The sequence below is a fragment of the Protopterus annectens genome, chromosome 2.part0 (genome assembly GCF_019279795.1).
Source record: "Protopterus annectens isolate FY-2018-M chromosome 2.part0, PAN1.0, whole genome shotgun sequence".
NCBI classification, from domain to species: domain Eukaryota; kingdom Metazoa; phylum Chordata; order Ceratodontiformes; family Protopteridae; genus Protopterus; species Protopterus annectens.
Genome location: NC_056728.1, coordinates 1,761,338,648 through 1,761,365,597, shown reverse-complemented (window position 1 = coordinate 1,761,365,597; position 26,950 = coordinate 1,761,338,648). Strand labels below are relative to the sequence as shown.

The 26,950-nt window shown below is 39.3% G+C and overlaps 1 protein-coding gene across 2 annotated transcripts in view; it reads right to left on the bottom strand.

The window, feature by feature from the left end:
* The window catches only part of LOC122793613 (neuroblastoma suppressor of tumorigenicity 1), a 359,029-nt gene that overhangs the window by 171,924 nt on the left and 160,155 nt on the right, over positions 1-26,950 (bottom strand). The window contains exon 1 of one of the 2 annotated variants that reach the window (XM_044061791.1): positions 823-975. The exons of the other annotated variant lie outside the window; for it this stretch is intronic. The gene's annotated coding sequence lies outside the window, so the exon portion shown is untranslated. Of the gene's footprint in view, positions 1-822; positions 976-26,950 lie in introns of those variants that run through there. 2 annotated transcript variants of the gene reach the window in all.

Sequence of the window (26,950 nt, the reverse complement as noted above, 5' to 3'; positions counted from 1 at the left end):
ACACATTTTTTTTTTATCTGCGCAGTAATGAGAGCGATCTAGGAAAATCAAACCATAAGACAAAGTATACCAAAAGATAAATAAAATAATTATGTATGCAGAAAACTGAATGTGGAAAGCACTGAAAAAAAATGAGGGAAGAGTGCATACATTACAGGCTACAGACAATGATACTTTGCATATATGTATGTATGCACAGCACTTAAAAGGACAGAGAAAGAGATACAAACATATAGATATACTCATTGTTTGGGCAGTAAAATCAAATCAAATTTGCTCCTAAATGAGATCTAAATACTAATATTACATACAGATACATTACCAGTATTAGAAACTAAAGGCTAATAGCAGTAACTTATACTGGGGTAACACAACACTCCATCTGTGACCTGACTTATTATGTAAGACAAGGATCTCCTGCCATCTTTATTAAACATCAAATGACAACTAGATCTGCTAGTCCACAAACACTTAAGTAAATGTATCATTGGTAGATTGCCACAGCTTAATGTCTTATTAATAAAATTATATACTTTCTTTCCCTGACAAGTGACTCAAGAATTAACAAAGGCTAATCACTCAGAAATGATTTAGTAGTGAGCAATATAATAACGTATATATGACTTTCATCAGCTGGGCTGGTGAAAGTTGTATGAGAGCACTACACTAATGGTCAGTCATTAAACACAATAAATATATAGATAAGTTAATATGCCGTTTCCTAACACATCTGGTTGCAAAACACACAAAACTGTCAGACATGGTTTTGTTCTCAGTATATTTTTAATAACAATGCAGCATACCTTTTTTATAAATACCCACCATGATTACTGCAAATGTATTCTTGGATTCCATTGCTTATGAATTGTCTCTCTAATGGTAGAACACATTCTGACTTCCGCTGATGTGAAATGTACTCTCCACTCACTCCAGCTTCTAACAAATGTCTCTGGTCCCTTGCTGCAGATGGGACAGTCTGCACATTCAGTTAATCTTGCTCTTTACGAAGTCTTGAGTCCCCACCTACTACAGCTGCTGCAAGCCATTCAGCAGTGCCCTTTTCCAGACAGGATAACGGTACTGTTTATTTAGAAGCCTCCTAGGTCCTCCAACTGCCACACAAAGATCACATCACTTTTAAAACAGCCAACACATTCTCTTACAGACCATCAATAATATCCTTTTAAACTAAAAAGAGCCGTTTTGAAAATAATAATCACAAGAGCAGCTCAGATGGAGTATCTGCTAATAACTGCTTCTGGCCTTGTTCAACAAGAAAGATTACTGTACTTGTGCCGTGCCGTTTCCTAGGAACATTAGGAATTAATAATAAAACAATACCAGAGAAATGGCCACTTTGAAAATGCCAAGGTAATTGCTACAGATTTAATTAGGTGCATATGCTGCATAAAATTATTATATTTCAGTCCAGTTAAATCATTTACAACATGGAGCAGATGTTTCTCCAATAAAACAAAAATGTGTTAATAATATACACCATTGTTGCAAAAGCCCATTACCTAAAATCTTCAATTAGGATCTCAAGACAGATAATTACTGTGACGATTGGGGAGAGATGGGCGAAGGCTGCCAGCCTAGTCAAATAGAATTTAATACATAATTCTATCAACTGTATAAATAAATGTAACATACAGGTTTGTGTTTTTAAATGTAAGAAAACACTGTAAAATGTGAACTTCAAGATTGTTGCAACATTGCCATCTGCTGTAAGGAAAACCAAGCCAAGTATTTCAAAAGTGTCTTTTTAAGTTGAAAAGATCTTATGAATCTCTTTAATGTTTTACAAGTCGGCTCCAGTGCGGCTGGATGAAGGTTGCATGCCCATTGCTTTAAGGCTAATGTTTATGACCAAAATTTAGATGTGGAAGGTGCTTTATTGCTCTAGTTTCTGTTAGAATATACATGAGAAATGCCTTGTATTGTTGTAAGTTTAGCTTTAAGGCTAATGTTTATGACCAAAATTTAGGATGTGGAAGGTGCTTTATTGCTCTAGTTTCTGTTAGAATATACATGAGAAATGCCTTGTATTGTTGTAAGTTCTGAGCAGGTGTTAGATTGCTAAATAATGCAGTTTGTGGCCTGATAACTCAGACCAGGTGTTAAGATGATGCAATAAGAATACTGGGAAAACCTAAGTGTTAAAAATGATGTAATTTGGGAAGGGCCTTAGAGACATGTTTGTTAGTAATGTTTAAATACTATTTCTCACAAGAGACTAGGAAGCATTTTGACTTTGGACATCTAACTTACCAGCACTCTGCCTTGTGCTCACATGTAAGTTTTAGCACTGTAATTTCTTGTAGGAATAGTTAAAGCTAGTAAAGATTAATTAGGTATTTTTCTTTGAAATCAGACCTGTCCTACTGTATTATTTTAAGTTTCTGTGTGATCTCTGACCTCTTAGATATCTCTGTGGTGTAGTAGTTTTGTCTTGTGTTTAATTATTTATTATTAAATATTTTTAAAACCTTCTACCTATGGCTGATTTGTGTAGAGATAAGTTCTAGAGTACAGTGCATATTTATAGAGGTTATTGTAATAGGCCACTCTAAAGTAAGCCTTGACTGTTAGTCATACTACCATTCAATATTAATATTGCACAGTAATAATTGGACACCCTTTTAAGGGTCTTTTACTAGCTGATATTATTAACTGGGTGGTGGCAGTAATTACTACCATATAGTCTGGGTAAAGGGGCAGAGTTGGAGAATCTGTGTCAGCCTTTCCCAGGAGTGTCTGTGAAGTTGTATAAATACTTATTTCAAAAGTGCGTGTGTGTTGTGTCAGCTACTTGGCAGGGACATGAAGCACTCGTTGGACAGAGAGGGTACTGGAGGTTTTAGCTTGCCCAGTTAGGCTGAGACCTGGACCCTATAGCTGTGCCAGTGGGGAGTCTTATTGGGGACCTGGTGAGCAATGGAGCAACCAGCCCCAGACTGACTGTAATCTCTGTGTGCACTTACGGGAAATTCTACTTTACTGTGTGTATTAGTTATCCGTTCCTCTTCTTGGAGATGACCTCCCTGGTGTTAGTGGTGAGGAATGAGGATCCTTTATTGCTGGGCCTGGGCATGGTCGTCACAAGTGGTGGCAGTTGTGCCAGTAACAGGGGAAGCCACTAGTCCAGGTACACATCCAGGAGCTAGGGTTAAATGTTTTGAATGCAACCCGTGGGGCCATGTGGCATACAGATGTCCATGGAGGCAAGGTGGGGAACCAAAGGTGAGGGAGCCAGTAAGTGGGAAAGGCAAAATGCCAACAGTGGGATGTCTTGCGACAACAGGGGTATGGAACTACCATCCTGCAGATGTCCTGAGAGGGAACAATTTGGATGAGGCAGTACTATGTACTTATGCAGTTACATGCAGTGAGGCTAGGAGACAAGCATGTGAGTCTGGTAGCCTGGGTGGAGACCCAGACAGACTGCATACTTGCAGCCAGGACTGCTGACGTGGTTACTTCAGGGAGTGAGCTATGCTGTAGCAGTGAGACTGAATGTGAGCCACAGCTGCTTGTGGGTACTGATGTTCTCTTGGACAGGGTGACTGCAAAGGTAGAGGTGAGTAGTAGTACCCAGGCTGATAGTGAGGCACCACTGTCAGAGGATGCCAGACGTCCTGTGGAAGGGGAGCTGGGAAGGGTTACAAGGAGATACTTGAGACAGGCTCAGCTCTCAGACCGTACATTGCAAGGCCTGAGGCAGGTAGCTAGGAAGGGACCTAATTCTCAAGGGAAGGGGGAATCTATATACTGTAACAAAGGGTTACTGTACAGAGAGTGGACGCATGAGGGAGGGCTAGAAGGTGAGAGAGTACAGCAGTTGTTAGTGCCTAGAGCTTTCCGTATGGTGCTTCTAGCCATAGCCCATGATATTCCCTTTGCAAGTCATATGGGCATAAAACTTATAAAGAGGCGTATTATGCAGAACTTCTATTGGTCTGGAATTTCCAGAGATGTAACAGGGTACTGCAGGACCTGTAAGCAGTGCCAATAGGTAGGCAAGGCAGGAGACAAGGTGAGTGTTCCTTGATGCCTTTGCCTGTGATTGAGGAGCCATTTCAGAGGGTAGCTATGGATACTGTGGGTCCTCAGTACCCCAAGTTTCACAAGGAAAAAGTATATCCTAGTGATTGTAGATTATGCTACACGATACCCTGAGGCAGTGGCTTTGTCCTCCATTGAGGCCGAGAAGGTGGCAAATGCTTTGCTAGAGATTTTCAGCAGGGTAGGTTTCCCAAAGGAAATACTGTCTGACAGAGATGCCAATTTTATGTCAGACCTGCTGGCTTGTCTGTGGAAGTCCTGTGGGGTGAAGCACATGAAGACCACCCCATACCATCCTCAGACTAATGGTCTTGTTGAGAGGTAAACTCTACAATCAAGTCCATGCTACGGGCATTTGCAGATCAGTTTAAGAGGGGGTGAGACAAATATTTGCCCCATCTGTTGTTTGCTTACAGAGAGGTTCCCCAGGAATCCACAGGTATTTCACCCTTTGAGTTGCTGTATGGGCATAGGATGAGGAGACCTCTAGATTTAATTCAAGATGAGTGGGAAGGTGAGTGTGAGTCTCACAAGGAGTCTGTTGTGGCATATGTCCTGAACCTCAGGACAAGGCTCAGGGAACTCATGGGCCTGGCCCAGGAGAACCTGGCAGAAGCCCAACAACAGAAAAATGTGTGGTATGACAGGAAAGCTCGAGCTTGAGACTATGCTGTAGAGCAGCAGGTGATGTTTCTCATTCCTGTCAGACACAACAAGATGCAGGCAGCTTGGGAGGGACCCTACAAGGTGGTAAGAAATGTAAGTGATGTTAACTACATGGTGGAAGTGCTGGGCAGATGGCAGGGGCACAAATTGTACCATGTTAACATGACGAAACCTTACCATGATGAGGAGGCCCTTGTGCTGAACATTTGCAGTGGATTGCAGGAGGAGTCTGAGGGAGATCTAAGGACTGATCTCCTCAGTGAGGCTCGGGCTGACACCTCAGTGGAAGGGGTAGCAATATCCAAGCAGCTATCTCCTACCCAGGTTTGAGACATCCGAGCAGTGTTGCAGGAATTTGGGGACGTGTTCACTGAAAAACCAGGGTGCACCCACCTGGTGCAGCACCAGATGGATACAGGATCCCAAGGGCCTATCAGGTAGGCCCCTTATAGGGTGCCTGAGAGAGTCAAACAGACTCTGAGGGAAGAGGTACAGGAGATGTTGAAACTAGGGGTGATTCAAGAGTCCGACAGTCCCTGGGCCTCACCAGTGGTGTTGGTGCCAAAGATGGATGGCAACAACATGTTCTGTGTGGATTACAGGAAAGTAAATAGTCACACAGAGTGAGATGCTTACCCCATGCCTAGGACAGATGAGGCCCTAGAGCAGCTGGGTGAGGCTAAATATCTTACAACCATTGATCTTACCAAGGGTTACTGGCAGGTGCCCTTGACTCCCAGTGCTAGAGAAAAGTCAGCATTTGTGACACCTTTTGGCTTGTATGAGTTCACAAAGATGACTTTTGGGATAAAGAATGCCCCAGCGACTTTCCAGAGGCTGGTAGATCATATGTTACCAGGAGCAGGAGGGTTTGCCCTTGCTTACATGGATGATATTGCTATCTACAGCCATTCCTGGCAAGAGCACCTTCAGCATGTCAAGGAGGCGTTGGGCAGACTACAGAGGGCAGGATTGACCATTAAGCCGAGCAAATGTCAGGTGGGTATGGCAGAGGTCTCCTACCTAGGACATAGAGTGGGAAGTGGTAAGATAAGGCCAGAACCTGCCAAAGTGGAAGCTATTCAGGCATGGCCTGCACCTGTCACCAAAAAGCAGGTGAGGGTATTATTAGGGACAGCAGGGTACTACAGAAAGTCTGTTCCCAATTATAGTACCATAGCTGCTCCCCTCACAGACCTGACAAGGAAGAGCAGGCCAGATAAGGTAGTGTGGACCCCAGCATGTGAGCAGGCATTTCAGAAGCTTAAGGAAGTTTTGGGAGGACCCCCTGTGTTAGCCAGTCCAGACTACAGCAAAGACTTTGTTGTGCAGGGGGATGCTTCAATCTATGGGGTGGGGGCTGTACTTAGCCAGAGTTCTTCAGAGGAAAAAGAGCACCCAGTAGTTTATCTCAGTTGTAGTCTCCAACCCAGGGAGAAAAGCTATGAAGCAGTAGAAAAGGAATGTCTAGTCATAGTGTGGGCACTACAAAAACTTCAGCCTTATCTGTATGGAAGAAAATTCACTGTGATGACAGATCACAACCCTCTAACATGGTTAAACAGAGCCAGTCAACAAAATGCCAAGTTGCTAAGATGGAATCTGGGGTTGCAAGCATATGATATGTCAGTGCAGCACCACAATGGGAGTAGCAATTCCAATGCAGATGGGCTCTCAAGACAGGGAATGGGGTGAGGTACACCCAGATAGACCTGACACTCTCAAGCGATGTTTCTCAAAGGGCACTTGAAAAACTTGCTTGAGTTCCCCAGGGGAAGAAGAGATGTGACGACTGGGGAGAGATGGGCAAAGGCTGCCAGCCTAGTCAAATAGAATTTGATACATAATTCTATCAACTGTATAAATAAATGTAAAATTCAGGCTTGTGTTTTTAAATGTAAGAAATCACTGTAAAATGTGAACTTCAAGATTGTTGCAACATTGCCATCTGCTGTAAGGAAAACCAAGCCAAGTATTTCAAATGTGTCTTTTTAAATTGAAAAGGTCTTATGAATCTCTTTAATGTTTTACAAGTCAGCTCCAGTGCGGCTGGATGAAAGATTCATGCCCATTGTTTTAATGCTAAAGTTTATGATCAGAATTTAGATGTGTAAGGTGCTTTATTGCTCTAGTTTCTGTTATAATATACATGTGAAATGCATTGCATTGTTGTAAGTTCTGAGCAGGTGTTAGATTGCTAAATAATGCAGTTTGTGGCCTGAGAACTCAGACCAGGTGTTAAGATGATGCAATAAGAATACTGTGAAAACCTAAGTGTCAAAAATTATGTAATTTGGGAAGGGCCATAGAGACATGTTTGTCAGTAATGTTTAAATATTATTTCTCACAAGAGACTAGAAATTATTTTGACTTTGGAAATCCAACATATCAGCACTCTGCCTTGTGCTCACAAATAAGTTTTAGCACTGTAATTTCTTGTAGGAATAGTTAAAGCTAGTAAAGATTAATTAGGTATTTTTCTTTGAAATCAGACCTGTCCTACTGTATTATTTTAAGTTTCTGTGTGATCTCTGAACTTTTAGATATCTCTGTGTTGTAGTAGTTTTGTCTTGTGTTTTAATTATTTATTATTAAATATTTTTAAAACCTTCTACCTGTGGCTGATTTGTGTAGAGATAAGCTCTAGAGTACATTGCATATTTATAGAGGTTATTGTAATAGGCCACTCTAAAGTAAGCCTTGACTGTTGTCATACTACCATTCAATATTAATATTGCATAGTAATAATTGGACACCCTTTTAAGGGCCTTTTAGTAGCTGATATTATTAACTGTGTGGTGGCAGTAATTACTACCATATAGTCTGGGTAAAGGGGCACAGTTGGAGAATCTGTGTCAGCCTTTCCCAGGAGTGTCTGTGAAGTTGTATAAATACTTATCAAAAAGTGTGTGTGTGTTGTGTCAGCTACTTGGCAGGGACACAAAGCACTAGTTGGACAGAGAGGGTACTGGAGGTTTTAGCTTGCCCAGTTAGGCTGAGACCTGGACCCTATAGCTGTGCCAGTGGGGAGTCTTATTGGGGACCTGGTGAGCAAGGGAGCAGCCAGCCCCAGACTGACTGTGATCTCTGTGTGCACTTAAGGGAAATTGTACTTTACTGTGTGTATTAGTTATCCTTTCCTCTTCTAGGAGACAACCTCCCTGGTGTTAGTGGTGAGGATTGAGGCTCTTTGATTGCTGGGCCAAGGTATGGTCATCACAATAACTATCCCAGAAGGGATTGTGGAAAGAACTGGGAAACCAAAAGAAAGATATCTTTCAGCCAGCTCTGCCAAGTTCAGTAGAAATCCTTATGTTACTGGAGATTTCATGAAAGTAGAACATAAGTTAAATGAAATTTATTCTGCTAGAAAAATACATGTATGCCATCCCTGTAAAGCACATGAACCATTATCTTGGCTGAAATATTATGTAATATAAATAAGCCATTAAGCCTTCACTAACTAGCAAGAGGGTTGTTACAAACTGGCTATCACATCTTCCTGTTTCGCACAGGACCTACATTAGAAAATAAGTTCATAAGTGTTTACAAGGCTAACAACCACAAGGGACTTTTTAAGTCTAGCCTTGCATCCCAAATGTTACCCTTGACACATGTAAGCAGGGGCCTGGGAGAGGAAACATTTAGAAGCAGAGGTCTGGGAGATGAACCATTTACAGGCTGCCTGTGTCCATTAGAGACATAGGTACAAACCAGGGATGAATTTCCTGTTACCCATCTAATTGTCCAAGTAAAACATGAATTGGGTTAGGGAGGAACTCTGCTTCACATGGCTATGGATCCTGTTCCAGAGATGGGGTAGTCTCTGTGATGCATATCTGTCTCTCCGCAGGTTCTATTTATATCACAGCCAAGGTTTAAGTCTTAGAACGGGTAATGCTGGCACTGTTGGTTTTCTGGGTTTGTAGGAGGTCGATCAGGGTGGGGTGTTGCAATGCCTTGTATGCCAGGCATAGATCTCCCCTCAAAAGCCTGTAGGAGACAGAATGCAGGGATAGAGCCTTGAGGCGGTCTGCATAGGACATGTTACTTTTACCCTATATTCTTTTTGTGAGGAACCTCTGTGGACATTCCAGTTGTTGGATATGCCTAGTTAGGTAAATACCAAAGGGGACATCATACTCAATGATAGGTCTGATTAATGCCAAATAGACTGGAACAATGACTTCCTTGGACCTAGATGGAATACCTTTGTTTATAAGTTGCACAACATAGAAAGATTTCCTTACTACTATAGATACATGATGGTCAAAGGCTAGATTACTGTCTATATGTGTCCCCAAGTCCCAGACTATTGGGTCAACTCTTAGGGGTGTGTTGTCAATATGATAGTTACCAGGGGTGAATGACTTCCCATAAGATACTATTATGCATTTCCTGGTATTTAGTTTTAGTCCATGGCTCTGACACCAGTTGATTGTGTCAGCCTCTCCTGCAGAACATTTGTGTCAGTGTGAGATTCAATGAAAGCTTCTCATTTGCAATCATCTGCAAATTTAGCCAGCCAGAGGCCATTGACAATGGTCTTGACTTCACAGAAGTAAATGCCAAAAAAGAACTTTTCCAAGACCGATATCTGAGGGACTCCACTTGTGACTGAACTCTTTGTAGAGATGGACATCCCAATTCTAACTTCCTAAGTCCTGTGAGCCTGCTGGATATCTGTCGGGTGACATAAGGATTTATACCTGTCGCTTGTCTTGTTTTACAAGTGAAGATAAACAGGTGGGGTAGTTTGTTTATATGTTTTATTATATATAGAAACACATCAGAATTGATAGCAGCAGTACAAAATATAAACAAACTGATTAACTGACAGATTACACAGACATACATGTTTACATCTCAACAGCTTACTACAAAATGGCAGTCAGGCTCGCACATGCTCAGTATTTATACACTTGTCCAACCCCCTAGAAAGCTTCTTAAATGTATTCATACATATTGATCGACATCTTCCCTCTTCAATGAATTGCCCACAGTATAATGACATTTGAAAAGAAACATGCAATTGTACAGACAATAAGAAATAAACACAATGTTCATGTCCAAGTTGCTATGTATCTGGAACATGGCCTAGAAATGCAATCTGATCTAGTGATATAACAATCAAAACTGGGTTTAGCAACAGGGACAGCCTTTGGTGAGCAACTTGCTTCAGGAGTTCTGGGATTCTTCTCAGGAACAAGGATATTTATTGGAATGTCCTCTGGAAATGGAATGCTGGATAACTCACTCTGAGATATCAAGTCTTTCTCGCAGGTATGATACTGCAATACAGGTTTGGACACAAGGACCAAATGTTTCCAATTCTGCCTAAATTCTTCTCCTTGTGATTCTACAATGTACAATCTCAGCTCTGGACATACAGGCTTCACGACTGCAATCCAATTAAAATCTTTTGTCGCCTGCATCCTCACTATCTCCCCTTCACATAATGGATTGAGTGGTTTGCTGGACTTGTCATAATAGAACTTCTGGGATAAGCGCTTCTTTAACAGAGTGGCTTTCACTGATCTGTTGTTCTTGACACATGGAACCAGTAATGAACTACTAATTTGTTGTGTGGTTCTAGTCTGTCTTGTCAGAAGTCTCTCTGCAGGTAAACCAAGATGTTTATCATGGCGAACATTTCTGAGATTTAAGAGATTCAAGAAAACATCGCTATTATCTCATTTAGATTTCTCTAGTAATTGTTTCACACTTTGAACTGCACATTCTGCCAAACCATTTGACTGCAGGTACTCAGGGCTACTCGTAACATGAGTAAAGTCCCACTCTTCAGAAAATCATTTGAACTGCTGGCTTATAAACTGTGTACCATTGTCAGAAATAACTTTGTGACTACTACCACAGACTGCAAAATGACACTTCATTTTGTAACGACAGTACTGGATGTTAGATTAGGAAGTAGGTCAATCTTGAACCAATTAGAATAAGAGTCTACTAACACCAAGTAGTGTTGACCATTCCATTCAAAAATGTCTGTAGCTACTGTCAACCAAAGTAGTTCATGAATCTGGTTTAGATGAAGTGGTTCTTTCTGTTGATGTGGCTTACATACAGAACAAGATGACAGTACTCTCTCAATGTCCCTTGACATAGAAAGCCAAAATCCTAGTCCTCTCACCCTTCTTTTGGTAGAATCAGTTCCTGGGTGGCCACGATGCAAGATGGCAATATATACTCTCATTATAAGGATGTTGGAACAATCACATTTGGACCTTTCATAATGATACCATTGTGAAACAAAATCTCAACTCTGTCAGGAAAATATGGTTGCACTTCCATTTGCAAACAAGATTGCTTTGAAGGCCATCCTCGACTGATCAAGTGGTTGAGCTTCTGAAGAACCGGATCTGAGGCTGCATTACTTCTAAGTTCATCAAGATGTGTGAAAGAAAAAAAAATCTCACTTCCTTGACTTCAAAATCAAATTTCTCATCTTCATACTGTTCTGTGGTATTTCTGGGCGATCTGGATAATGTATCAGCACAATTAGGAAGTTTGCCTTTTGTGTAGACAAGATTGAAATTATACTTTTGCAATTCCAACATCATGCCTTGCAATCTGGCAGGAGCTGTATAGATAGGCTTTCTCAAAATAGTGACTAGAAGTTGGTAATCTGTTTCGATCTGGACAGATTTACCATAAATATAATTATGAAACTTCGAACATGCAAACACAATTGCCAAAAGTTCTTTCTCAATCTGAGCATACTGGATTTCAGTTTGGGTTAGAGTTCTGGATGCATAAGCCACTGCATCAAGAACAAACTTCAAAGCATCACAAGAAAAGGCAACTGGTTTGTGAACATCACAGTATCTGAGAGTTGCTGGATTGGCAATTCTCTGTTTCAGGACATCAAATGCTCTCTGGTGTTGTTCTAACCATAACCAGGATACATCTTTGTGTGTCAGCTATCTAAGCAGTGCTGAAAGTCTATAATGAACTTGCCTAGGTAGTTAACTATGCCAAGAAAATGTTGTAGGGTTTGAACATTGTCTGGAGCTGGCATCTTGAGAATTGCTGTTTTCTGTGAAGGATCTGGTTGTAAGCTTGAACTGGTAAATAAATGACCGACATAAGTAACTTCTCACAGCCTGAATTTGCACTTCTGAGGATTCAGCTTAAGATTCACTTTAAGTGCTCTTTCCAGAACATTCTTAAGGTTTCTGTCATGCTCGGCTTCACCATTACTTCCTACTAGAATATCATTTACTATAACAGCACACAGATTCCCAGAAAAAAAAATTGCTCTATTGCATACTGGAAGACTTCACTAGCAGAGTTTATCCCAAATGGCATTCTTAAAAATCTGTACCTGCTGAAAGGAGTACTGAAAGTGGTAAGCAATGAGGATTTTCAATCAAGCAAAATTTGCCAAAATGAACTGTTTGCATCTAAGACAGAAAAAACAGTGGCATTTGGTATAACAGCAGCGACTTCTCTGACTGTACACATTGGATGATGAGGTCTTTTCAGTGCTTTATTTAAATCTCTTGAATCGATACATATTATGACATCATCTGAGCTTTTCTTATGAGCTACGACCATGGAGGAAGCCCATTCAGTTGATTTTTCTACTGGACAAATTACATCTTGCTGCACCATTTTATCTAGCACAGCCTCGACTCTGTTCTGCATATTTACTGGAACTTTCCGGGCTGGACTGACTTCAGGGTCTAACTTCATGGAGTACACAACTGGGAGTTTGCCTAGCGTGTCTTTGAAAAGATCAGCATAGGTAGAAAAAATATTCTGGGCAAAATTAGAATAGTGGTCTTTTAAGCTTACATTGTGCACTTCCTTATTAAATGAAAGTAGTCCCATTTTCAAACTGTCTCTGAGGCCTAATATTGACTGTACGTGCCTTTAACTACGTAAAATTTCAAGTCATAGCTGTTCCCAGCAGGGAAACATGAAAGCATTACTGAACCTTCCATTTGAATTTCTTCACCACCATAAGCAACAAGCTTAACACCAGCACACACTCTAGCAAATGTTTCTGTTGACATAACATTGCACTTTGAACCTGTCAACTTTGAGCTCTATGGGTCTCCCATTTATCTGAACAGTACAAAATACTTCATTCTTTGCCCATAAATCAACTGCATTAACTGCTTCATTAAGCACAGACACACCATCAACATAAAAAGTAGGGTCACAATTTTCTAATTGATCAACTTGTCTGTTTGAATGCTCTCTTTCAATAAAAGAATGTTCCGTATCTGATTTACAGAACCATTTGAAATGATTCCACTTATTGCATTTGTGGCATTGCTGACCAAAAGCTAAGCACTTTTCTCTTTTGGGTTCATGATTTGCACCACAATTACAACAGTTGGATATGAAACTGGGTATAGGCATATTCTTTGAATTTCCTGTCTGACTCTTGTGCTTCACTGAGACTGTGCACACTCTGGAATTTACTAGAAAGAAAGCTACAGGGTTTCCTAGTGACTGCTGCCGGGTTTATAGTTTTTGCCATGTGCTTGAGCCTGTTTCGTTTAACCATGTGCTACATACTATCAACGCAAGCTTTAAAAGATACTGGAAGCATGCATTTCTCATTTGTAAGCATATGCGTGCTTTTCCTGTGAGCTCAAATATCTGACAAATCTCAATGGCCTTATTCAAAGTTAAATCATGTCATGAAGCAAAATCTTTTTTACAGCATCATCTTTAATACCACACACCAGTCTGTCTTTTATCAACTCATCCCTTAAATCACCAAATCTGCATGTTTTAGCTTTATTTCTCAAGTCAGTTACATATGCTGCAAAAGTATACTCAGGCTTTTGATCTCGTGTAAAATAAAGTGTCTTTCCATTGTAGTATTCGTTTGGGGGTTACACATTTCTCTAAATTTACGTTTTAAGCACTCAGGGTCTTCCCTTCACTCAGCCGGTATAACTATATGATGGTTCCCCCCTCCCCTGAAACACAGCAGCTGCATACACAAATGAATGCTCTCTTTCTATGTCTTCTGAACCAGCCAAATTAAGCCTTTATCAGAAAATGCAGCTTGTATAAAAATATAGTACTCTTGCTCAAACACTCTCCAGTTCTCTGCAGTATTATCATCAAATACAAGTGGAGATGGTTTTAGAAATCCTTCAGCCATGCCAACAAAGTATGCTTAAACACATTGCAAATATGGCCCTTGTAGGTATATACGAACATGCACAAACACCAAGTACTTATAATAACATTCAAATGCTCAATAAACTCTTCAAAATACTGTACCTTGTGAAATATGCTTTGAAATGGCTGTATTTTGCAAAAAAAAACTGCACTGTAATACTGCACAAACTTATGAACACTTTGTATACTTCAGATATCTTGAATAGCTTTAATTAATGCAAAACAGTAGCTCATAGTGAAAAAATGCGGTTGTTTTCCTTATTTTATTCATTTTATGTGATTTGGACTTAATTTCAAACATTTTCTGTAGTTATTTGAATATTTTTTCAATATGTTGCAGTCTTGGACATTTCATTTACTTAGAAATTCATTTAGAGCATTTTGAGTGCTTTTTTATATTTTGTGAATGAGAAATCATTAAAGTAAGTTTTTATACCTGAAATATGTTTCTGACCTGTTTTTGCAAGTTGTACGCGCAGTAGGGATGATCCATTCTTCTATATTCCTCCACCATTAACTGAGTGCCTTCAAAGTTCTGAATCTGGATTTCTGGATCTCATTCTGACACCATGTCGCTTGTCTTGTTTTACAAGTGAAGACGAACAGGCGGGGTAGTTCATTTATATGCTTTATTGCACAGAAACACATCGGGATAGATAGCAGCAATAAACTGATTAACTGACAGACTACACAGACATACATGCTTACATCTCAACAGCTAACTACAGGTGACAGTCAGGCTCGTACATGCTCAGTATTTGTACACTTATGCAAGCCCCTAGAAAGCTTCTTAAAGGTATGTATACATACTGATCTACAATACCCAACCTCTTGAGTTTGTCAACAATGCCCGAGTGGGATATTGCGTCAAATGCCTTGCCTTGGCCAGGTTAAGGTAGACTATGTGAATCATTTTGTCCTCATCCATGGCTTTGGTGACCTTTTCAAAGAAGCCCACCAGGTTAAGTAGGCATGGCCTGCCCTTAATGAAACCAAACTGGGTAGGATCTAGTGTCTGAAGGTTTCCTATATCACTACTGATCGTTTCCATAATAACTCTTTCCATGGCTTTGCATATGAGACTAGTGAGACTTATTGGTCTGTATTTTCCAGGGTCTGTCGATGGCCCCCACCTTTGTGCAAAGGGATGACTATTGCTGTTATCCATTTTTGAGGCATAAAGCCTGCTTGGAAGCTATAGTTAAAAATAAATTCCTGAGGACCTGACAGGTGATGTTTCATGCTATTTACAAGGCATCCTGGGATATTGTCTGGACCCACTGATGCAGTCTTCTTGGCCTTAGAGAAAGCATTGAGGACCTATTCCCTGGTGATAGCATGGGCAGTGATACTTGATGGTATTTCCAAAGAGAAGTTTGAGGGGAAGAGAGGGGTAAAGTTCATAGGTTCATAAGAGCTTTACTAGTCCATCGGCCCTAGTGCCCTTACAAGCCTAGTCATATTTATCCTGAGTTCCCCCAATTGTCAGTGGTTATGTAAGTGAAGTTGACAGAGGTAAGGGTCTATGGTAGTTAATACCAACTTCCTCTGTCCTTGAGGAACACTGGAAAAACCACAGGAGTGAATTTGCAGTGACCCATCGATTGATATAGGTTGCATTTGAAGAGGGGTCAGGCATGGACTCTGTTTCATGTCAACTGGAAGCTAGTTCCAGAGAAATGGCAGTCTCTGGGAGATGTATCTATCTCTCCAGCATGACTTCTTCATGTCAGAGGCTAGGTTAAGACTCCAAGAATGAGTGACCTTCCTGCAGTTTGATTTACAAATGTGTAGCATTTCCATCAGGGCCGGGTCAGAGACTGCCCTGTAAGACAGGCATAGGTTACCCATTAGAAATCTGCAGGAGACAGAATACAGTTACAGGGCATTCAGTCAGACTTTTTTCTGTACCCTGTAATTTCTTGCTGAGAAACCTCTTGTGGTCTCTCCAATTGTTACAGGTGTCTAATGAGGTACATGCAAAAGGGAGCTGAATATGTTGGCCCATCGGTTTCCTATATCTTCTGATTCAGTATAGATGGTTTCATTAACAATGAGCTCTGCACACAATTGAGTATTGCCCTTGAGGTTCACACAAAGCTAGAGAATGCTTTGTGGCTGTCCTCAGCCTGGGAGGCCAAATTTACCTCAGATTTGGCTTTGGTAGACTTTATTTGTCTTCTGAGTTGTTTGTTTAGTTTGATGAGAGTGCTTTTATCCTGCTGGGAGCTGTGCCTCTTAATTTTTGCCATGGTTTTCTTCCTTCTGTTATACAGCCCACTGATGTTGTGATTCCACCAGGATGGCTTGTTTTTTGAGTTAGTTCTGTGTTTCTTTCTGGTGGGTTCAGCTATCTCTTTTCATCTACTAACATATTTGTATAGGGTTTCTGTGAACAGTTCTGTGTGGGCAGCAGTGTTCCCAGGGTTTATGGGAGCTTGAGATTTTGTCAGGTTATTACTTAAAAGTAGGAAGTTAGTCTTACAGTAGTTCATGAATATTCCAGGGTTAGCTAGGGTTCTAGGTTTTATTTTTACTTCAAAGGAGACCATTTTGTGATCTCATCTTACCAGACAAGACATTACTCTAAGGGGTGTGCAGCACTCTCCCATATTAGTGAGGACCAGATTGAGTATGCTTTCACCCCTAATCAGTGTATTGACAATCTAGTCCAGGGAGTTTGTGTTTATAAGATCCAGGAATATCTGTGCCTGAATGTCTGGTGTCATATATTATTACCAGTTAATAGTGGGGTAATTAAAGTCACCCATGAATATGGTATTGGATTGGATGGTAAGTTTTTCTAATAGGTTTAAATACATGTCATGGGTGTCCTGGGTCGGAGACGGAGACCTATAGCTTTCAAGGAAGTGGTACTGTATTTTGCCTTTGGTGATTTGAATGTGGAGAAGCTCAAGTACATTGTCCTGTTTGACCAGCCTTGAGGTATATTTATTTTTGATGTAAGTTGAGGCACCTTCACCTTTAGTCCCTGTCTGTGCAGTAGCTGGTCTAAATGTGTGGAAAGCATTATAGCCTTGCACTACCAGTGTGCTCTCTGCAACTCTTAACCATGTCTCAGTGACTGCACAAATGTCAGCAAGATTCTCTAAGGTAAAGAGAGCTTGCAGGGAGTGGAGTTTTTTGCGTAGCAGTAACAACTTTAGATTTTTTTGGTTTTAATTTGCTATGTCAGAAGTACTTTCAGATTGGTATTGCCTGAAAAAGGCAGTATGGGAAAAGACAATGTTTTAGCTAATATGTGAAAGCCTACAGGGGAGAGGTGCAGACCATCACTGACAAAGCAGTGTGGTCTGTTGACCATCTTCTTCCATGCTGACAAGCATTGCACTCCCTTAGAATGATACCAGAATCCAAGCCAATTATTAAAGTCAGTCATTTTTTGTTCATATTGTGGCATCATCCTTGGAAAAGGTAAAATTCTGCTCAGTGCTAGTCTCATACCAGCCTGGGACACATATTCTTAAAGCTCCATGATGTCTCTCTTCATACTGTCTAGGGAGGTATGTCTCAGGTCATTTACATCTACATGGACTATGCTGGTACTTGTGGCCCAGTGACTTGAGTGTGTGTGTGTGTGTGTGTGTGTGTGTGTGTGTGTGTGTGTGTGTGTGTGTGTGTGTGTGTGTGTGTGTGTGTGTGTGTATGTGTGTGTGTATATAGCAAATGACCATGATTTTCTCCTTATTCAGTCTGGTGAGAGAGACATCAGTCTGTCTCACAAAGACCAGAATGTTGGATTGTGTGGTGGCTTGCCTTATGGGCTTAGAAGTAGAGGCTCCATGAGATTTGTCTATATGTGTTGATGTGGGTATTGTTTTGACAGAGTGCATCCAGGGATGCTGATGGTATTTGTTACGTGCATTTCATCTAGGAGGTCTTTGGGGTTTAGGAAGCTTACATTTAAATGTCTCAACATATGTGGGACTGTGAGTATGCCTTGAATTGTGTGTGATGGGTGCAGTGTGTGTACTACCGACAACCTGATTGACATTAGGATTGCCTTTATGTGAGAGCTTTGCCACCAGTGACATTGTGTAAATACATCTCTCCCATATCATATCAGTTTGTTAGAGAATTAATTGGCTGTCAGTAAACATGAGGCCATTTGTACATTGTCTCAGGATGCCCATATCCACCAAGCAACTGGTAACAGAGACAGTGAGAAATTTCATCTCCGTGACAGCAGACCTTTTTTTTTAGTAGATTGCTGGAGCGGGAATATAAAGTAATGTCAGGAGTATCTGGTTTGCAACTTTGGGGGCAGTGCTTGGCACTGCAAAGTAGTTACTCCATGTGCAACTAGGTGTTAGTGAAATTTCAAGGTTGCTTTTACAGGAAAAATGTCAACTCAAGGTGTCTGCATCTATACAGGGCATTGTCAAAACTTGAAGGGGAAACTAACAAGTAGACCTTGATGATTTATGGATGAATTATTTAGGGAGATATTCTGAAGTTCGATTACACAGGCAGCAAATCAAGGAGTATTTAGTGAAAAGAAAGGATTAGCTTTGTCAAGAAAGATGAAAAGAGGGGATTTGGCTGATTGGCTACTGCTTGGCTGCTACTACTACTGGTTACACCAAAGCTTCATGTTGCTGTGATACAATGCTCCTTTGCTTCTTCTCTCACCAGAATCAAAGCAGTAGCACCAATCCCAAAATGAGAAGGAGGCCACAGGCTTTTTGGTGATCAACAGTCTTGTCTCAGAGGATACACGGGTTTGCAGACTTGTTGTAACCTTTTTCTGAGATGCCTTGAATATGAAACAGTCCAGTCTGGAAGGTCAGACACAGACACTTACTGCCCAGTCACTGCACTCTGCTCCTTCTCTCATGAAGGGCAAAATATAAGTACAAATTCTGAGATGGCACGTCTGAAGCAGTTATTAGGCTTTCCGGTGATCAGCAATCACCAGGAAATAATGTCCCTATGCTCCTTCTCTCACCAGGAACAAAGCAGAAGCACTAATCCCAAAATTACTACTGAGAGGCAGAATGTGGGCTCTACAATAATTTATGGTCTTGGAGTAGTTGTTTCAGATTTTAAAGGTAAGATGGAACAAATGGGTTAGCATCCTAAGAGTTTCAGCAGTTAGATATGAAAGAGGGGGTAATGTAAGCTTTAGCTATATAAGTGGAGAGCTGAGCCACTGATTTTAAAAGAGCAAGATAGATTGGAAGGGGGTGGGCACTTTGTATTCTGGTTCTATGGAATACAGTGGGATGGTCAATTAATTTAAATAGCTGAATGGGGTGATTTCACAAAATGACAATTTTGTGCTTACAACAGCCAATGAAAGAGAAGGAGGAAGGACATATGTGGTCAAATTAAAATAAGGAGCAGGCAATTAGAAAGGCAGTTGGGGTTAAAAACACAACAGTACCAGGATGAGAGGATGAGGGAAAGCTTTAATTTCTGTGTCACTTACAACAGACATAGCTGTGGTATCTTTCTAGATGAAATATGCAATTAAAAGCAGAATACAAGTAAAACACAGTGTAAAAAAATCGCAATATAAAAAACAGTAGAAGGCAACAAAGCAATACAAAATACAAGAAAACAAAAACAAACTAACCGTTCCCTCACAACGACCTGTGGCAGAGTCTGATGAAGCTTTTCCAATAAAGCCTTGAAATGTGTTATTTTTACCCCTTAAGTAGAAGATTTAGTTTCTACCTCCACTATCAGTTCATGGGAACTTAACCTTAATTGACCCGTTCTAACTTCTGTGTGACTGACAATAGACTCAGCTGTGGTCTCTTTCCTGGTTTAAATATGCAATTAAAAGCAGAATACAAGTAAAACGCAGTGTAAAGATAACAAATCACAATATAAAATACAGTGTAAAGAAAATAAATCATAATAAATAAATCACAACACAGTATCATTTCCCTTTTCAGCTTTCCAAGAAACAGAAAGTTTACAAATAATGCCAAGCTTGCCTGCTTTCCAGGTAGTAATTATGCCTATAACAATAAAAATATATTGTACATGCAAATATTGTTTCAAGCCTAACTTAAACTGCAGTTTGTGTTACTTACATACCCACATTGTCATTCATCTGTTTCTAATCTCAATGTTGTAGTTAGGATTATGGTTAGGGTGAGTTAATGGGACTGCAAAAGATGGCTTTCCATTAAAAAATGCATACCTAAAGAAAGAAGTCTAATTTAGATATATTCACGAGGAATAGTTTAATATTATCCTTCAATTATTGTGGACGGGTTGAACATTATGGACAATGTGAGGTCTGGCTGTGAGGTTAGACACAGATCTAGTTATTTCATATGCCTATTTCCCAGGAGCCAGTAAACCATCAAAGCTAAGAATATGTTTGAGATTCCACTAAAAATAAGTGCATGTCTAAATGTAACATCACTGTTTATATTTATTTTGTGCACATTATTCTTTATTTTATCACCAAATATCCCAAACATATATAAAAGTTAATTTAATATCAGTTCTTATCTTATTCTTAAATGTACCCACTATTAAGACATAAATATCCTTTAATCATCTCTACAATAAAGCTAGATAAAGAATGGCATGAAAACATAGAAATTAACCTAGAATGTCATACAAATGAATTTTTTCATCAGATTCATAAGCACTTAACTCATTGCTGTCAGTCTTTATTATTACTATTATTTATTTATTTATTTTATTTACTGGCATTTTTTGATCGAGAAAGTCTGACTGGGACAGGAGCCCATTTTTAGCACAGGCCCAGGCAGAAAAGCTCCACAAACACATTTATGATTGCAAAGTATTTTACAAGAATTTAAAAAATATACAGAAATTACAGTACTATACAGTACAGTATAACAAAATGAGAAAGACGATTAGTATTACTTTTACTATTATTATTATTATTATTATTATTATTATTATTATTATTAATTATTATGGATTTCTTTTACAAAATAAATAGAACATGTTGGAGGGATAGGTGATAGGGATCTCTTTTACAAAATAAAAAGAACATGTTAGAGGGACAGGTAAGTATCACAGAGAAATACCTCTTCTATGGAACTGTCTTCCAATCCACATAAAGCAAAGTACTTCTTTCACTCTATTCAAATGTAGTTTGGATGAATGGATGAGTAACCACAAATTCATCTGTGGTTTAGTACCATGTAAATGTCCCAAAAGTATCCTTTTTTTTTGGACTACCTCTGGGTTATTTATGTGCAAAATATTAGAGCCTAAAACTACCAGAGGAATATAAGGCTATGCTTCTTCAGATCCTCATAGATAAATAGCATAATAAGTAAATATGACCCTGTGAACCTATTGTATACACCGATAAAAAAAGTTAAGCAATATGCATGTGTTAACTTAGATACATTAAACAATCTCTGCAAATATGTTAATGTCAGTTTGGAGGTAATACGACATGCAGTCTGACTTTAAAAGAATTGGAGTAGCACTCTATAGTAGTACTCCAAATGTAATCCCAGCTCTGGCCCAGTATGATGCCACACGGAAAAGAGGAGAACATCTACGGCTACCCAATAGTACACCAGTGATGCACATCTAAGGAATACTTGCTCTGCAAATAAACATCCTTACCTTTTCTCAGTTAAATCTGATAACAGTCAAGCCCACTGCATTACTGAAACAAATCCCCCATACCAGAAGTACCAACATCACAAACTGTATGTTGTCCACAACACTTGTAAATTGAATCAAGCACACAGTATTAGGTATGTCAGGTGACTTGTTCATAGGCTACACAATAAAGTATTGTATTCAGTAAAGGGCCAGATCAGTGAGGTATGAAATGGTATAATGTTGTCCCTGCAGTGACTAGACATTCCCTTAATGATATGAAGCTACAAACAGGCTTTCCTTACTTTGGTATGCATATATTAGTCACATGTCAAGCTACTGTCTACCAACTGTTTTTCATATCTCTTTAATGATGTTATTTTTATGATTTCACCATGTATTTTGTATTCATAGCTGTTGTCAGATTAACCGCCTGATGGTACATTCACTAGCACTAAAAGCGAGGTCATTACTAGTGCACCTAGTGAAAATTCTTGTAATCTATTGTTGGGAATTGCAACAGTTTTCAATGACATAATTATGTTATCCAGTTTGTTGTCTTCAGAATATTTAGTTTTCTACAGCCCATTTCCCATGTTTACATCTGGCAATAATAGTCCAGATAAGAAGTCAACCCAGTTCAGAGCCCTTTAGAACACTATTGATGACCCCTATGGAAACAAACACGTAACCTGTCAACTTGACATGTTGTGTCCCTTTGCTTATCCAGTGATTTAACTACTGAATTACATACGGACTGAAATTTAATGGAATTAATTTGTCAATCATATCCTTATGTGGGATAATATTGAATGCCAAATCTTCATTAAATGCTGCTGTTACCTTTTCAGAGAAATCTACAACATTCAAAATGCAAGATTTTCCCTTAACACACTATTCCACATCTATTAGAAGGAGATCTCCCCCAGTGCCACTTTGGAAAAGCTTCTTGGATTTTGTACAGGCTACTGGCCAATCAGTTGTGAATTGGTAGGAATATACAATGCCACCATAGATCAGGGACATATCAAAATGCTACCATTTTATTCAACATTATTGATAATGGTTTAATCAGGATTTTCTTGATTCTGTACAGGAAGTCACGGGTTACATTGTCTGGTCCCAGGGAACTTGAATGTTTAATTTCATTTATGGCAGCTGTATCATGCTTGTGGTAGTATAACAGATGTCTCCCCTTGTTTCTATACCACTAACATACTTCTTTGCTAATTTTAAAATTTCAACAAAATATTTCTATATACACATTTTCCATTACCTTGAGGCTGTCTAAACATTTCATTGTTTACTGATAGCATGTTTCATTACCAGTTTTTCCTTTAAGTGTATTTAATACAATTAAAGAATACCTTATTGGAAGCCACGGTGGTACAGTGGTAGCGTTGTTGCCTCACAGCAAGAGGTTCTCCTGTTCGATTCTTGGCTGGAGTGCCTTTTGTGTGGAGTCTGCATGTCCTCCTCGCGGTCGAGTGGCCTCCGAAAGACATGTGTGAATGGACATGCCTTCGCTGAAGGTTGGGCGTTGGGCTGGAAACTCGGCACCATAAAAATCTACTGCCAATCATTAGCAGACTGGAGTTCCACTGTGGCGACCCCTAACCGGGAAAAGCCGAAAAGACAAACAAACAAAGAATACCTTATTGATTTCAAGCTTCAGTCAGTGTTAAACTTAAACTGGCTGTATTGGGGCTACACACTTCATAAATAATATGGTTTTATAACACTGAATGTTACTGAGCCACATTAAGAGGGATTTTTTAACATAAACCACTCATACAATGAAGCTGAAGCTGTGAGAATGGAAAGTGCCATTTCTTAAGCCCCAGTCTATATCTGACATGCATACACATAACAGAATACTCAAGGGATGTGCAGTCTTTTCAGCTCATGGCAATAGGTCTTGTCAGTGAGGTGGATCTTTTTCTTTTGGAATCTGACCATATTACTAAAATGAAAAACAAAAGAATAAAAAATTAAATAAGAAATGAACCACAGTTTGAGCACTGAGAAATTAAGTTATGGGAAAAACAGACACAAGTATAAAAATCTATCTAAAAATTAAATAAAAAAATAACTAAACATTAAAACTAATCCAGCTTAATATAACTGTCTCTATACTACAAAAATAATATATATAATTCTGGCACTATTTAAAAAAAGATTAAATCTTCTATTAGAGAAAATATACCCAGCAGGCAGTCCAGTCATACAGACCTACATAAAGTGTTTATAATCCCTATGTTACAGAAAATTTTTGAAGTTATTGCAGGCTACTGAAATAAATGGGGAATGATATTCCACACTAAAAACATAGCGGAATTAAATGGATTGTTTTTGAGGTTTGCTTTATGTCATATAGAAAATATCTTGTACTGTAAAATTATGAAACCTTACGGTTCCATTGCTGAAACATGAATGCCAAAAAACAGACATGCCATAGCACAGTAAACTAATGCCCAAACCACATGAGGGTGTAAACCTAACTGTAAGCAATTCTGCAGGGGAGCAAGCCCTTCTGCACCCCACCCTACACCCTAAGCAAATATATCAACTCATGTGATTGTATAAATATAAATAATGCAGTTTGTCTCACAAAATGAAGGAAACACTGCCAGTGAACACTTAGTAAACATACCAGCAGTGATTTCCTATGTGAAATGGAAATCACCTTTCTGTTACCTGGCATCTTGTGACTCGGCCACTTGATGATTTAGGAAAAGTAATTTGGCACAGTGCGGAGAAACCAAACTCATTTAGTAAACATACAGAAAATATATTCCTTGTAACAAATACAAGTTCCCTGTGTATTGTTCCCCCCAGAATACATGGGGATTTGGAAATCTAAGATGTCATAAATTAAGGGTACTTTTCCGTTATCAGCGCAATGCTTGCTATGACCACTTGGAATCTTACCCCGCGCTCGCAATTGCTGTTGTGAGTACCAAAAATTGTCCCTCTCTTGCAGCCTTTGCTCCCATGTTATTTATGACTTTGTCCTGATTTCTTGCTCTAAGGGGTTGAGAGGAATGGACTGCCAGTGCATTGATACATGAGAAGTAATACTACAACTAAAAAGATTCGCAAAACTGACATGTGTAAGTATATGTGCTATGTGATCACAAAATGCAAGTTCTCATTAGCAAATGCTGCAGTTAATGACCTGCAAATTACATTAAAAAAAGGACATCCTTGAATCCCTATTCATTTTGTACTCCGCATGGACTTGCTACTTCATTGTGGAATGTCAGTTCCACAGTTAGTGCTGGTTCCGCAATTTTTAAACTCTTTTTAAAGTGTGTGTATGATGTCAAGGAAAAGGTAGAAATGTGATTAAGTAAACACATGTGATTGTATATGATATTGTGTCAATCTTCTGTAACTAGAGAATTCTAAAAAAAATCACTGACCATTTTATATTGACCCTCCAAAGAACACTTCAACGTGCAAACTATTTCATCCCTCTTTTTAAATATATTTCAAACGGTAAATCAGAAATGCAAAAATAACACAGAAACTGAACAGATCATACTGGCCCTCACATTTAAAATGAATTTATGGTAGTTTTCCATTATCAAACGCTCATTCCAAGTGTTGCCCCTATAAGAGAAAAGTACCATATTAAGTATTTGGTACTTCAGGGTTTGAAACAGAGTTTCATGAAAACTGAACTAAGCTTTTGTATCAAACACCAGAGCTCCTTACATAGCCGGATCCAGCACTAGGTGACTTAGGCAAATGCCTAGGGCCCATGTTGGCTTGGTGGGGGCATGTTTGGATGACAGCCCAGCTTTACTATATAAAAATAAAAAAAGCATCTTCTGTAAATGAAAAAAAAAAAAAAAAAAGCCCTGCATTAGGATATCTCTAGAGAACTTCTATAAGGACAGGACAACAGGCATGGAAACATCAGCATTAGGACACTGACAAACTTCTAGTCAAGCACAGAAACCATGGGAGATTTAAGTGATGGAGAACAGCAAGCAAGCCAGCCAGCTGGCTGTAGAAGATTTAAATGAAGCAGAGTACCATTCCAGCCAGCCTTGATCCCAATTTGGAGGAAGCCAGCTGTGTGAGATTTAAGTGATGCAGAGCAACGTTCCCAATTTAGAGGAACAGAGCACCAGTCCAGTGATTGCCACTGACCAGGTGTGTTATCAAAGAATGTGAAGTTCAATGCATTTCCAAAGGATGTAAGTATTCGTACAGTTCCAATGGATGTGGACTTCAAGGGAAGAGAAGTTTACTATTGTTCATGATAAGTGTGTTCTTAATGTGCACCTGTTTTGTTTAGTAAATGGCGACCAGTGCTTGGGCTATAAAATGTAAAAGCTGTTTAAGTATCACAATGGCTAGCATACATGACTTTGGTGCAGAAGAATGTGGTTTCTACTCCCATACCATTTAGATGGATTGCTGATACTGCAGTGCTCTTTAAGAGGGGTGCTGCACTCCTGAGTGTGTCATCCTTTGAATGAGATGTTAAATAGAGGCTCCATCTGCCTGCATTGATGGGAGGTCCTATGCGATCTTTTACCACAACCTGGCCAAATTTTCCCTAATAGTATAAATACCACCAGGGATCTCCCCTGAAAAGAGCTCACTAGCCTATTGAGACTAACCTTGTCAACAAAGGATCAATAAATTAAATGTTTTAAATTAAATCCACAGCCCTGTCTTAATTTCAAAAGTAAAGAAGAAAATAATATGCACACTGACAGTTATGTACAGTATTTACGGTAACTGGGAGAAGATAAGTAATGGGACACTGGAACAGCTGCTGAGGGGACCAGGTCCATTACCCTCCCTAAGGCTCCATTTGGCTAGGATACAGCTGTACCCCCTTATGTTTCCCCCACACTTTCATATATACATGTTCACATATATGTGCAGAAATATTATATATCTTCTCTCTATCTGTCTATATATATCTATATATACATATATATATATATATATATATATGTATGTATATATATATATATATATATATATATGTATATATATATATACATATATATATATCTATCTATATATATATATATATATATATATATATATATATATACCCCACTTTTAATCTAAAACACCCAGCACTTGACTGCAATAACATCGCACTCAAAAGTTCAAAAACTATGTAACCAATGCAGTACTAAGCATGTGCCAAAAAGCAACCCTGGTGCATGCAAAATGAAATTAAAAAAAAAATCAAATAAAAATATTGTTTTTTACAAAGGGAAAGGCCTCTTACACTTATATGTGGGGGGCTTCTACCTCTGACACCCCTTGCTAATTCTATATACTAACTCCAAGACTGCACAAATGAGGGGTAAGGGCAAATTTCCAAACTCTTGAATTTGTGCAGTCTTGCACTCTTGTCTATCTGCCACCTAGCTGACCATAAGGAGTCAGCTAGGCAGCTGTTGACCTAATACTCATTCAGCCAGACCACTAGTACCCA